At 40.7% G+C, this 13,939-nt stretch overlaps 1 protein-coding gene across 1 annotated transcript in view; it reads right to left on the bottom strand.

Moving 5' to 3' along the window:
* Window positions 1–13,939, bottom strand: part of COG5 (component of oligomeric golgi complex 5) — a 332,964-nt gene that overhangs the window by 11,013 nt on the left and 308,012 nt on the right. The gene's annotated exons all lie outside the window — the stretch shown is intronic.

Raw genomic sequence — 13,939 nt, forward strand, 5'->3', positions numbered from 1 at the left:
TTTCAAGGCTGGGCATGGTAGCTCATGCCTATAATCCCAGCACTCTGGGAGGTCAAGATAGGTGGATGGTTTAAGCTCAGGAGTTGAAGATCAGCCTGAGCAAGAGTGAGACCCCATCTCTAAATTAAAAAACTTTTTGAAGGGGGGGGCAGTACCTGTGGCTCAAAGGGGTAGGGTGCCGGCCCCATATGCCACAGGTGGCGGGTTCAAACCCAGCCCCAGCCAAAAACTAAAAAAAAAAAAAAAACTTTTTGAAGGGGCAATTTTATCTCTGTATACATAAAATTATTACATTATTAAACATTCTATCAAAAATTTATGCTAGCTCCTTTATAATATACTACATGTCTGGGTTACACTGCCCACATTTTACGAGAGGAGGAAATAACCAAATCCACTCCACTAGCAAAAGGCTGGCAAGATTACTTGAAACTACTATTGACCTCTCCTTGGCTATGAGCTCTGATGGTCAATAGCTAATTGGAAGCTGAGCCATAGAGACTGAATCTCAAAGGGTAAGATGGCAGCATCTCTAGGCAGATCAGATAATGACTCTGAACCACCTGAAACAGCACTGTATCTCAGAATCTTTCTTCACCCATCTTAATCACTCCAATTATGAATGAAGGCCTGCACAAAGCAGAGAAGAGAACTCTTCCTTACACTAACAGCAAGGTTTTACGCCAAGAGTCAGGCGTGCCCACAAAAGACAGTTGATTCTCATTAGATCCAGAATATTATTAGAAAAAATTGATTTATATTAACTATTCAACAAACAAAACCTATTTCTGACAAGGATTTTTCTAATTGTAACTGCTTTATCAAATGACATTATTTTATAATTTATTTTCGTTAGTTACTGGGGAAACATTTTAGTTGTTTACGTTGTGTACCAGCACACAGCCTTAAGGCTCCAAACCACTCAATCCATGGGAGGATGACTAAAGTCTTCACATGGCCACACTGAAAATTTAATACACTTTTCTTGAAAATTTTCAAGGCTCAAGTCATTTCTCAGGGTTCCACTCTGTGGAGTTTTAGGCTATTAGCACCCAATCAGGTATGGAAATTTTGCTGAGGAAATTTCAGTTTTGTTTGTAGACACCCCTCTAAGTCCTTCTCTGTGTGGATGACAGTGAGGTGACAGTCTTTAAGTGCAAGTTCCTACTTTTATCATCATCATCATTGTTGTTGACAGCCACAACAGTTAAAACACACAGTACTCACAATGTGGCAGGCACAGTTTAAAACTATGCAGATAGAGGGTAAGGTCAGCAAGATGGTGGAATAGGATGTCCCAGGCTTCACTCCCCACAACAGGAAGTCCAACTAGCAACTTTTCACAGACAACATCATCTTTGCAAAAACCTCAAAACTTGGGAATAAGACTAAGACAACTGCACAGACCATGGAACCACATAAAAATTGCATTAGAAGGGTAAGAGAAATTGTCTCACTCTGACCACATCACCCCTTCTCTGCGACCAAGTGGCACAATGCCACACAGGGAGAATTCTCCTAAGCCCACAGTGTGTACAGTGGGAGAAAAGAACCAAAAGTAGACAATTTTCCCCAGCATTCTGCTTGCTTTCCCAGCATTCTGAGATGCTTAAAAGGAAGCTCACTCTTGTCTTGCCTCAAGACCAGTGGGACTAACAAGAGGGCTAGATCTCCTGGTGTCTATTAGAAATAAAGCAAGAGGGTGGAGTGAGCCCTGAGCAGCTCCACAGCCCCAGTAGGACTCGTTAGCATCCCACATCGAGAGGAGCCACAGCTATGGCAGCTGGCCCCAGTCACCATCACCACAACCATGAGCAGCAAGGCCAAGAGAGAGCCAGCAGCCGCCCACCACCCCGCCCTAAGCAGCAGTGGCACAGGGAGTGGTGGCCCAGGCGGCCTCACATCAGCAGCACCTGCCGGCGGGACACGAAGGTCATCACAAGGAAGGTTTTGGGAACAGTAAAATGGTTCAATGTAAGAAGTGGATATGGTTTCATCCACAGGAATGACACCAAGGAAGATGTATTTGTACACCAGACTGCCATAAAGAAGAATAACCCCAGGAAGTCCCTTTGCAGTGTAGAAGATGGAGAGACTGTAGTCCCAGTTACTAGGGAGTCTGAGGCAAGAGGATCACTTGAGCCCAAGAGTTTGAGGTTGCTGTGAGCTGTCATGATGCCATCCATGGCCCTCTACCCTGGGGCAAAAGAGTGAGACACTGTCTCAAAAATAAAAAAGGTAGAGAGAGAGGATTCAAATAAAATAAAATCAGAAACAAAAGAGGAAACATTACAACTGACACCACAGAAATACAAAGGATTTTAAATGTTACTATGAATAATTATAAGGCAACAGATGTAGAAAAAAAAAATTTCTAGACACATACAACCTACCAACCCTGAATCAGGAAGAAACTGAAACCTGAAGAGATGAGTTAAAGAGATTGCATCAGTAATAAAAAGTCTCCCATCAAAGAAAAGCCCAAAACCTGATGCTTCACAGGTGAATTCTACCTAAGGCTTAACGAAGAACTATTACTAATCCTTCTCAAATTCTTCTGAAAAAAAAAAAAAATCAAAAAGGAGGGAATACTTCTGAACTCTTTTTCTGAGGCCAGTATGTCAAAGCCACACAAGAACATTGCAAGACAAGGAAAGTACAGGTCAAAATCCCTGATTGGAACACAGATGCAAAAATCTTCAAAAAAATACTTGTAAACCCAATTCAACAGCACATAAAAAGTCTCATTCACCACAGTCAAGTGGGATTTATCCCTGGGATGCCAGGATGGGTCCACACATGCAGATTAATGAATGTGACACATTACAGTAACAGAAGAAAAGACAAAAACATGATTATTTCATTAGATACAGAAAAAGCATTTGACAAAAATGAAAAACGCTTTCATAATAAATCAGTCAAGGCATTGTGGCTAGAATGAAGGTAACTTGCTTTGGGAAAAGCACGTCTCAAACTGTGATTTCCTCTAAACCGCAATAATCAACAGAGAAGAGGACTTCTATGACCCCAGGTGGCACCCCCGCACTCCACAGCAAGCAGCAGACACCAACTAGGTGTCCTCTGATTTGATTCAGACACTATCTACCCAAAGATGGTGTCAGGTCCCACAGGGCAATGGCTCAGTCCCCAATATGTCCCCCCTCCCTTCAGACATCAGTGGAAAGTCCAGGCCTCTGGAGCTTCTGACCAACCGGCTTCAAGTGGGGGTTCCCACAACTCCCTCCCTCTTTGGGTTTAATCAATTTGCTAGAGTGGCTCACAGACCTCAGGGAAATACGAGGACTGTCTGTATTTCAGTATGTACCCAGCCGTGTAGTATGAAAAATAGAGACGTATGGTATGTGGCTGGATACTTTCTGGACAGCCATCATACTTACATTGACTGATTTATCATAAAGCATATTACAAAGAGTATAGAGGAAGCTAGGCATATGGTGAGGTATATGGAAAGGGGCACAGGGCTCCACTGTGCCCACCACCCTCCAGGATATGTTCAGCTCTCCAGCAGCTCTCAGATCCCAGCCCTCTTCAGTTTTTATGGAAGCTTCATTATATAGATGTGATTGACAACCACAAAGAAATATGATCAGACAAAAAGTACATGATCTAAACCAGTGGTTCTCAACCTTCACAATGCCGCAATGTATTTTCATTGTTAAAAAGGGGTCATGACCCACAGGCTGAGAACTGCAAGACTTGTCTGCTCAGGCACTTCCTGGCCTCACTGCATAGCATTCCCTCCCTCCAGGGTATGAGGTGGGACCCTCTCTGGAATGAGGGTCTTTTGACTCACAATCAGATTATGAGTCCTGCAGGTGAAAGGAGGGCAGGAGAAGGTCAGAGAGATTTTTATCTCCTGAGGCCTAAAGTGCCCCATCATTCAAACAAGAACTATAAGAGTTATAATTGTCTCTGTTTGTAAATAACATTATCTTATACATCAAAAACTTAAAAAATCTACCAAAAAACTGTTAGAACTAATAAACAAAAACAGTAAAAAAAAAAATCACAAGATACAAAAATCAACACACAAAACCCTGGAGCATTTCTATACGATACAAACAAAATCTCTGAGAAAGAAATCAAGAAGGCAATACAATTTACAATAGCTACAAAAAAAGAAAAAAAAATACTAAGGAATAAATTTAACCAAAGAGGTAAAAGATCTATACACTGAAAACTATAAAATATTCATGAAAGATACAAAGATATGATCAAATAGAAAGATATTCTGTATTCATGTTACCTTGATTTCAAACTATATTACAAGTAATATTAATTAAAACAGTATGGTAATGGCATTAAAAAAGACATACCAATCAATGGAACAGAACGTAGGTTGGGCAAAGCGGCTCAGGCCTGTAATCCCAGCACTCTGTAAGGTCAAGGTTAGAGGACTGTTTGAGGGCAGGAGTTTGAGTTCAAGAACAGAGAGCCCAGAAATGAACCCACATATTTATGGCCAATTAATTTTTGACAAAAGTGTCAAGAACACACAATGGGAAAAGGACAGTCTCTTCAATAAAGGGCATTGGGAAAACTGGATATCTACATGTAAAAGTACAAAATTGGATCCTTAAATCACACTACATACAAAAAAAATCACCTTAGAATGGATTAAAGACTTAAATGTAAAACCTGAAACTGCAAAGATACTAGAAGAAAACATACAGGAAAAGCTCCGTGACACTGGTCTGGGCGATGACATTTTGCATTTGACCCCAAAAGTTGGAACCAGAAAAGCAAAAATAGGCAATTGAGATCAGAGTTACGCTTTAAACTTTAAACTAGAAAGCTTCTGCAGAGCAAAGAAAATAATTAAAATTAAAAAACAACCTATGGATTGGGAGAAAATATTTGCAAGTCACACATCTAATATGGGGTTAACATTTAAAATACATAAGGAACGTAAAAACTCAATAGTAGGAAAACACATAACTTGGTTTAAAAATGGGCAAAAAGACATATAAATGGCCTACAGATATATAACCCCATATATATGCTCAGCATCAACAATCAATAGGGAAATGAAAATTGTTGACAGAAAAGAAGTTATATTCTGCAAAATAATTTAAGGAGGTTTGATTCTGAGCCAGATGTAAGGTCCATGACTCGGAGTCACACCCAATAAGTGTCAAGCAAGTGGACTCATGGTGGTGGGGTTAGTTTGGTTTTATATATTTTGAGGAGACAGAAATTACAAGTGAGGTCATACATAAATCAATACATGGAAAACATACACTGGTTTGGCCCCAAAAGGTGGGAAATCTGGAGGGAAGGGGCTTATAGGTGGGTTTAAAGATTTTTTAGCTGACAATTAGCTGAAAGAGTTAGGCTCTGTCTAAAAGACTAGGAGTCAGTGAAAATGAATGCTTAAGTTAAAGGGTCTATTAATCAGAGACACTTAGGCCTGTTAATGAGTCACAAAAGCATCTCTAAGAAGGGAAGGAGGCATGGTGAGGTATCCATCTCTGATCTTCTTTCTCAAAGCTAGTCACTCAGTTTTAGGGATCCCCTCGGTCAAGAGGAGGTCACTTGGGAGGAGAGAGGTCTTAAGATTTTATTTTAGTTCAAGATATTACCTCACACTTATCAGAATAGCTATTACTAAAAAGATAAAAGATAACAAGTGTTGGTAAGGATGTGAAGAAGAGGGCACCTTCGTACACTGTTGGTGAGAATGTAAATAAATACAGCCATTTTGGAAAACATATGGAGGTTCCTCGAAAAAATAAAAATGTAATTACCACGTAACTTGAAATCAGTATATGGCAAAAAAAAAAGTTAGTATTTTACAAAGGTATCTGCACTCCCATGTTCACTGCAGCACTATTTACAACCAAGTTATGGATCAACCTAAGTGTCCATCCAAGGACGAATGGATAAGGAAAATGTATTATCTATGTACACAATGGAATAGTGTTCAATCTTCAAAAAGAAATTCTGTCATTTGAGACAACATGGATAAACCTGGAAGACATTATGTTCAATGAAATAAGCCAGGCACAGAAGAACAAATACCACATGATTTCACTTATTTGTAGAATCTTAAACAACAGAACTCTTGAGGCAGATCGTAGAATGGAGGTCACTAGAGGCTGGGAGTAGGAGAGATGGGCAAGTGTTGGTCAAAGGGTACAAGGTTATTGTTAGGAGAAGTTAAGAGTTTTGAGAACTATAGCCCAGCATGGTAACTGTGCCTTATCAGAGATTTCAAATGTTCTCACCACAAAAAATAAGCATTTAAGGTGATGAATATGTTAATTTGATTTAATAAGACTACACTGTATACACATGTAAAACATCACTTTGTTCCTAACAAATATATACAGCAAACAAAGCTTATATACTTATTTCTCATTTATTCTTCCAGATAATCATGAGTTAAGTGTTATTATATTCCTCTTTTACAGATGGGTAAACTGAGGCATAGTGATCAAATAAAAGCTAGAAGTGGCAAAGCAAAGACTCAAACCCAGGCAGCCTGGATCTTATTTCTCTGACACAGTATCTTCTAGGATATCCATTATAGCAATTACTCATCCTGTTCTTAGAACAGATATACTGATTCACAGATAGAAATAAAGAACTCTAGAGAATGTCCAATTTCAAACTATCAACAATTCCTACACAACAACCCATTTGAGAAAATTAACATTTACAGGATAGTATTTGAAGGCTATACAATTATTACCTCTGTAGGCTCTCCAAATTCTATCTTTGGGTCAAGGTGGACCTCTACTTGCTTACAAACTTGATGCATATCATCATAGTCTCTCTTGGAATTATTTGTACCTAGTGTAACCTTTAGTTCCTTTGGGGCAACTAGTGGTACTGTCTTGAAGGCCTTTGGAAGCTGACTCTGGATTAGAATGGGGACAAGGCTGTGTCCAAGCTCCACTTGCCATAAACTGTTGATTTCTTTTTCTTTCTTCCTTTTTTTGAGACAGTGCTTCTCTATGTTGCCCTTAGTAGAGTGCCATGGCGTCACAGCTCACAGCAACCTCTAATTCTTAGGCTTCAGTGATTCTTTTGCCTCAGCCTCCCAAGTGGCTGGGACTACAGGCGCCCGCCACAACGCCTGGCTATTTCTTGTTGTAGTTGTCATTGTTGTTTAGCAGGCCTGGGCTGAGGGCCGAATTCGAATCCACCTGCCTTGGTGTATGTGGCCAGCGCCCTAAGCACTGAGCTATGAGGGCCGAGCCAAACTGTTGATTTCTTGTCCCTGGCAGGGGAAGCTGAAACATCTCACAGCCCCAGGTCCCCAGTTACTTAGCTGCTGAAGTTCCCAGTTCTGGGCTCCAGATACAGCTTATGATGTCAACCAGGCTGCTTACTGCTCAGTGACAAGGCCGTTCTCAAGTATGAGCTGAAACAGTGGAAAGCAGCAGTGGGGAGGAGAGGTCCCTCCACTGAGCCTGTGGTCCAGTGTGCCCGGGCCCTCAAAGGCAGCTCTGAGGGATGCAAGGTGCACAAGGGACTCATGCCTTCAGTTCTCTCCTGCTGTCCCATGTTCAGGGCTACACTGGTCCTGTGGGTTTTCCCTTTCTCCAGCATAGCCCACTATGTGCTCATGGCAAGCGATATAGGAGGATTCACCTCAAACCGTAGTCTCCGATGTGAGAAGATGTGGGGGCAGGGGGTGTCAGTCCTCTCTGACAGTGTTTGTTATTGAAGAGCAGCCATATGGAATCACATACGACCTCTGCTACGAAGACTTTCACTCCACCTCATTTCTCAGTCTTCCTGTATGAAGCTCCCTGTATAAAGTACTTTAGAATTAAGCGCTAAAAATGTTGTTTTCTCTTAGGTGTATTTCTGTCCTTCTGACAATGAGAATGAGATAGCTGATTTTGTTTCTTTTTTATCTTTGGTTTTATGAAGTTTAAAGCCACAGTGGAAACTCATCTATGACAATTAAGTTACTATTATGGTTTGAAGGTTTGTGTTTTTCATTAATTTCCTCTAATATATTCCTGATGCAAACTATAAATGCTCCAAGGAAGGAAAGAGAAGGGCAGAAAGACAAGGAGGAGGGACAAAACGGGGAGAGGAACAACCTGCACATGCAGGCAGGTCATACCAAGGTTGCTGGCTGAGATTTGTGTGTGAACCAGGCAGGCGTGGGAAAAACCAGCCATTTCAACATGCGACCTTTTAGACTGGGTGAGGTGGCTCATGAGGAAATTCCTAGCACTCTGGGAGGATGAGAGGGTGAATCGCTTCACCTCAGGAGTTGAAGACCAGCCTGAGCAAGAGTGAGACCCCGTCTCTACTAAAAATAGAAAAACTGAGGTAAGAGGATTGCTTGAGCCCAAAAGTTGGAGGTTGCTGTGAGCTATGACGCCACAGCACTCTACCTAGGGCAACAGCTTGAGATTCTGTCTCAAAAACCAAAAATAGGGGTGGCACCTGCAGCTCCGTGGATAGGGTGGAGGCCCGATATACCAAGGGTGGCAGGTTCAAACCCTGTCCTGGCCAAACTGCAATAAAAAAAAAAAATAGCCGGGGGTGGCGCCTGTGGCTCAAGGAGTAGGGTGCCAGTCCCATATGCCAGAGGTGGCAGGTTCAAACCCAGCCCCGGCCAAATACCACCAAAAAAAAAAAAAAAAAAATAGCCGGGCGTTGTGGCAGATGCCTGTAGTCCCAGCTGCTCTGGAGTCTGAGACAGGAGAATTGCCTAGGCCCAGGAGCTGAAGGTTGCTGTGAGCTGTGATGCCCTGGCACTCTACCGAGGACCATAAAGTAAGACTCTGTCTCTAAGAAAAATGAAAAACAGACTGGAGTACAATGGCGGCTGAGTAACAGCTTCCTTGCAACTGGGCATGGTGAGTCTGGGGAGACAAGACTCCAGGCATCTCTGGCTGGTGGGATCTGCCTACAATCATCCCTTTGAGTGGAGTCAGCCAGAGACTTCTGGACCCCAAGAGGAGGACAAAAGCAGTGGAAAACTGGCAAGTGGTTGAGTGTGTTCGTTCGGTCTAATCCCGCCGGCAGCTTCCACAGGCATGGCAACTTAAAGAGCAAGAGGAAGTGAAGGGAAAATTAGGGCAAGGAAACAGATAAAGGAAATCACTCATGAGGAAGAATCAGCAGAAAACTCCAGGCAACATGAAGAACCAGTCCAGAACAACCCCGCCAAGGGACCGTGAGGTAGCTACTGCAGAGGATCCCATCTATAAAGAAATGTTAGAAATGACAAAGGGAATTTAGAATACACATGATGAAAACAATGAAGGAAATGATGGAAACAATGAAGGAAACTGCTAATAAAGTGGAAAATAACCAAAAGGAAATCCAAAAACAGAATCAAATAAAAGATGAATGATATGAAGAATATAGAAAGGATATAGCGGAGCTGAAGAAACAGAAGCAGTCAATCAGGGAACTTTAAGATGCAATTGAAAGTATCAGCAACAGGTTAGACCATACAGAAGAAAGAATTTCGGAGGTAGAGGACAAAGTTTTTGAGATAACTCAGATAGTTAAAGAGGCAGAAAAGAAGAGAGAGAAAGCAGAACATTCACTGACAGAATTATGGGACTTTATGAAGCGTTCCAACATATGAATTATAGGACTCCCAGAAGGGGAAGAAGAATGCCCCAGGGAAATGGAAGCCATACTAGAGAATATTATAAAAGAAAATTTCCCAAATATCACCAAAGATTCTGACACACTCCTTTAAGAGGGATATCAGACCCCAGGTTGCCTCAACTCTAACTGAGCTTCTCCAAGACACGTTGTGATGAACCTGTCCAAAGTCAAGACAAAAGAAAAGATTCTTCAAGCTGCCAGTAGTAAGCACCAGTTGACCTACAGGGGCAAATCTATCAGGGTGACTGCAGACTTCTCTAACAAAACTTTACAAGTAAGAAGACAATGGTCATCTACCTTTAATCTACGTAAACAGAACAATTTCCAGCCCAGAATTCTATATCCTGCTAAGCTAAGCTTTAAAATTGACTGAAAAATCAAATCATTTACTGAGGAAATTCGCCACAACAAGACCAGCTCTACAGGAAATACTTCAACCTGTTCTGCACACTGACAATCATAATGGATCAGCAGCAAAGTAAGAACTCAGAAATTAAAGGACAGAACCTAACTTCCACACTGATGCAAAAGATAAAACTAAGCAATGGACTCTCACAAAATAAGATGAATAGACACTACCACACTTACCAATTATCTCAATAAATGGTAATGTCTTGAATTCCCCACTGAAGAGGCATAGATTGGCTGACTGTATTAAAAAACACAAGCCATCCATTTGCTGTCTGTAGGGAACACACCTAGCTTCAAAAGACAAATCAAACTCTGAGTCAAGGGTTGCAAGACAATTTTTCAGGCAAATGGAATTCAGAAGAAAAGAGGAGTTGCAATCTTATTTTCAGATACATGTGGATTTAAAGCAACTAAAGTCAAAATAGACAAAGATGGTCACTTTATATTGGTCAAGGGAAAAATACAACAAGAAGACGTTTCAATTCTAAATATTTATGAACCCAATTTAAATGCTCCCAGATTCTTGAAACAGACCTTACTCAGTCTGAGCAATATGGTAACCGATAATACCATAATAACAGGGAACTTTAACACTCCTCTTACAGAGCTGGACAGATCCTCTAAACAGAAATTAAGCAAAGCTATAAGAGATTTAAATGAGATCCTAGAACAACTGTGCTTGATAGACGCATATAGAACACTCCATCCCAAAGATAAAGAATATACATTCTTCCCATCACCCCATGGAACACTCTTCAAAATTGACCATATCCTAGGCCACAAAAGAAACCTCAACAGAATCAAAAGAATTGATCTTCTCGGACCATAAGGCACTAAGGGTGGAACTCACCTCTAACAAAAACGTTCAACCCCACACAAAGGCATGGAAATTAAACAACCTTCTGTTGAATGACAGATGGGTGCAGGAAGAAATAAAACAGGAAATCATTAACTACCTTGAGCATAACAACAATGAAACACAAGCTACCAAAACCTGTGGGATATTGCAAAAGCAGTTTTGAGAGGAAAATTTATCGCTTTAGAGGCCTACATTCGAAAAACAGAAAGACAGCGCATCAACAATCTCACAAGCCATCTTATGGAATTGGAAAAAGAAGAACAATCTTTTGGGCGGCGCCTGTGGCTCAGTGAGTAGGGCGCTGGCCCCATATTCTGAGGGTGGCGGGTTCAAACCCAGCCCCGGCCAAACTGCAACAACAACAAAAATAGCCGGGCGTTGTGGCGGGCGCCTGTAGTCCCAGCTGCTTGGGAGGCTGAGGCAAGAGAATTGCGTAAGCACAAGAGCTGGAGGTTGCTGTGAGCCATGTGACGTCATGGCACTCTACCGAGGGTGGTAAAGTCAGACTCTGTCTCTAAAAAAAAAAAAAAAGAAGAACAATCTTTCTTCTCCCGGTAGAAGAAAAGAAGTATCCAAAATCAAAGCAGAAATCAATGAAATTGAAAACAAAAGAATCATTCAGAAAATTAGTGAAACAGGAGTTGGTTTTTTGAAAAAATAAATAAAATAGATAAACCTTTGGCCAGACTAACTAGAAATAGAAATGTAAAATCTCTAGTAACCTCAATCAGAAATGATAAAGGGGAAATAACAACTGATGCCACAGAGATACAAGAGGTCATCTCTGAATACTACCAGAAACTTTATGCCCAGAAATTTGACAATGTGAAGGAAATGGATCAATATTTGTAATCGCACCCTCTCCCTAGACTTAGCCAGGAAGAAATAGAGCTCCCGAACAGACAAATTTCAAGCACTGAGATTAAAGAAACAATAAAAAAGCTTCCAACAAAAAAATGCCCTGGTCCAGATGGCTTCACACCAGAATTCTATCAAATCTTCAAGGAAGAGCTTATTCCCATACTGCAGAAATTATTCGAAAAAAATTGAGGAGGAAGGAATCTTCCCCAACACGTTCTACGAAGCAAACATCACCCTGACACCAAAACCAGGAAAAGACCCAACTAAAAAGAAAATTTCAGACCAGTTTCATTAATGAATATAGATGCAAAAATTCTCAACAAAATCCTAACCAATAGATTACAGCTTATCATCAAAAAAGTCATACATCATGATCAAGTAGGCTTCATCCCAGGGATGCAAGTCCATAAATGTTATCCACCATTTAACAGAAGCAAAAATAGAGACCATATGATCCTCTCAATAGATGCAGAAAAAGCATTCGATAAAATCCAGCATCCTTTTCTAATTAGAACACTGAAGAGTACAGGCATAGGTGGCACATTTCTGAAACTGATTGAAGCTATCTATGACAAACACACAGCTAATATTTTACTGAATGGAGTAAAACTGAAAGCTTTTCCTCTGAGAACTGAAACCAGACAAGGTTGTCCTCTGTCACCTTTACTATTCAATATAGTGCTGGAAGTTCTAGCCAGTACAATTAGGCAAGACAAGGAAATAAAGGGAATCCAAATGGGAGCAGAGCAGGTCAAACTCTCCCTGCTGACGACATGATCATATACTTAGAGAACCCCAAAGACTCAACCACAAGACTCCTAGAAGTCATCAAAAAATACAGTAATGTTTCAGGATATAAAATCAATGTCCACAAGTCAGTAGCCTTTGTATACACCAATAACAGTCAAGATGAGAAGCTAATTAAGGACACAACTCCCTTCACCATAATTTCAAAGAAAATGAAATACCTAGGAATATACCTAACAAAGGAGGTGAAGGACCTATATAAAGAAAATTATGAAATCCTGAGAAAGGAAATAGCAGAGGATATTAACAAATGGAAGAACATACCATGCTCATGGATGGGAAGAATCAACAGTGTTAAAATGTCTATACTTCCCAAAGCAATCTACCTATTCAATGCCATTCCTATTAAAATACCAACATCGTACTTTCAAGATTTGGAAAAAACGCATTTTGCGTTTTGTATGGAACCAGAAAAAACCCCGTATAGCTAAGGCAGTTCTTAGTAATAAAAATAAAGCTGGAGGCATCACCATACCTGATTTTAGCGTGTACTATAAAGCCATAGTGGTCAAGACAGCATGGTACTGGCACAAAAACAGAGACATAGACACTTGGAATCGAACAGAAAACCAGGAAATGAAACTAACATCTTACAACCACCTAATCTTTGATAAACGAAACAGGAATACCTTGGGGGAAAGACTCCCTATTCAACAAATTGTGTTGGGGGAACTGGATATCCACATGTAAAAGACTGAAACTGGACCCACACCTTTCTCCACTCACAAAAATTGATTCCAGATGGATAAAGGACTAAATTTAAGGCACAAAACAATAAAAATCCTCAAAGAAAGCATAGGAAAAACACTGGAAGATATTGGCCTGGGGAAAGACTTCATGAAGAAGACTGCTGTGGCAATTGCAACAATAAAAATAAACAAATGGGGCTTCATTAAACTGAAAAGCTTCTGTACAGCTAAAGAGACAACAACCAAAGCAAACAGACAACCTAAACAATGGGAAAGGATATTTGCATATTTTGAATCAGACAAAAGCTTGATAACTAGGATCTATAGAGAACTCAAATTAATCCACATGAAAAGAGCCAACAATCCCATAGATCAATGGGCAAGACATGAATAGAACCTTCTCTAAAGATGACAGACGAATGGCTAACAAACATATGAAAAAATGTTCATCATCCCTGTCTATTACAGAAATGCAAATCAAAACCACCCTGAGATACCATCTAACCCCAGCGAGAATGGTCCACATCACAAAATCTCAAAACTGCAGATGCTGGTGTAGATGTGGAGAGAAGGGAACACTTTTACATTGCTGGTGGGACTGCAAGGAAGTATGGAGAAATCTCAAAGAACTCAAGATAGACCTCCCATTTAATCCTGCAATCCCATTACTGGGCATCTACCCAGAAGGAAAAAAAAA

The sequence above is a fragment of the Nycticebus coucang genome, chromosome 11, assembly GCF_027406575.1.
Source record: "Nycticebus coucang isolate mNycCou1 chromosome 11, mNycCou1.pri, whole genome shotgun sequence".
Taxonomy (NCBI): domain Eukaryota; kingdom Metazoa; phylum Chordata; class Mammalia; order Primates; family Lorisidae; genus Nycticebus; species Nycticebus coucang.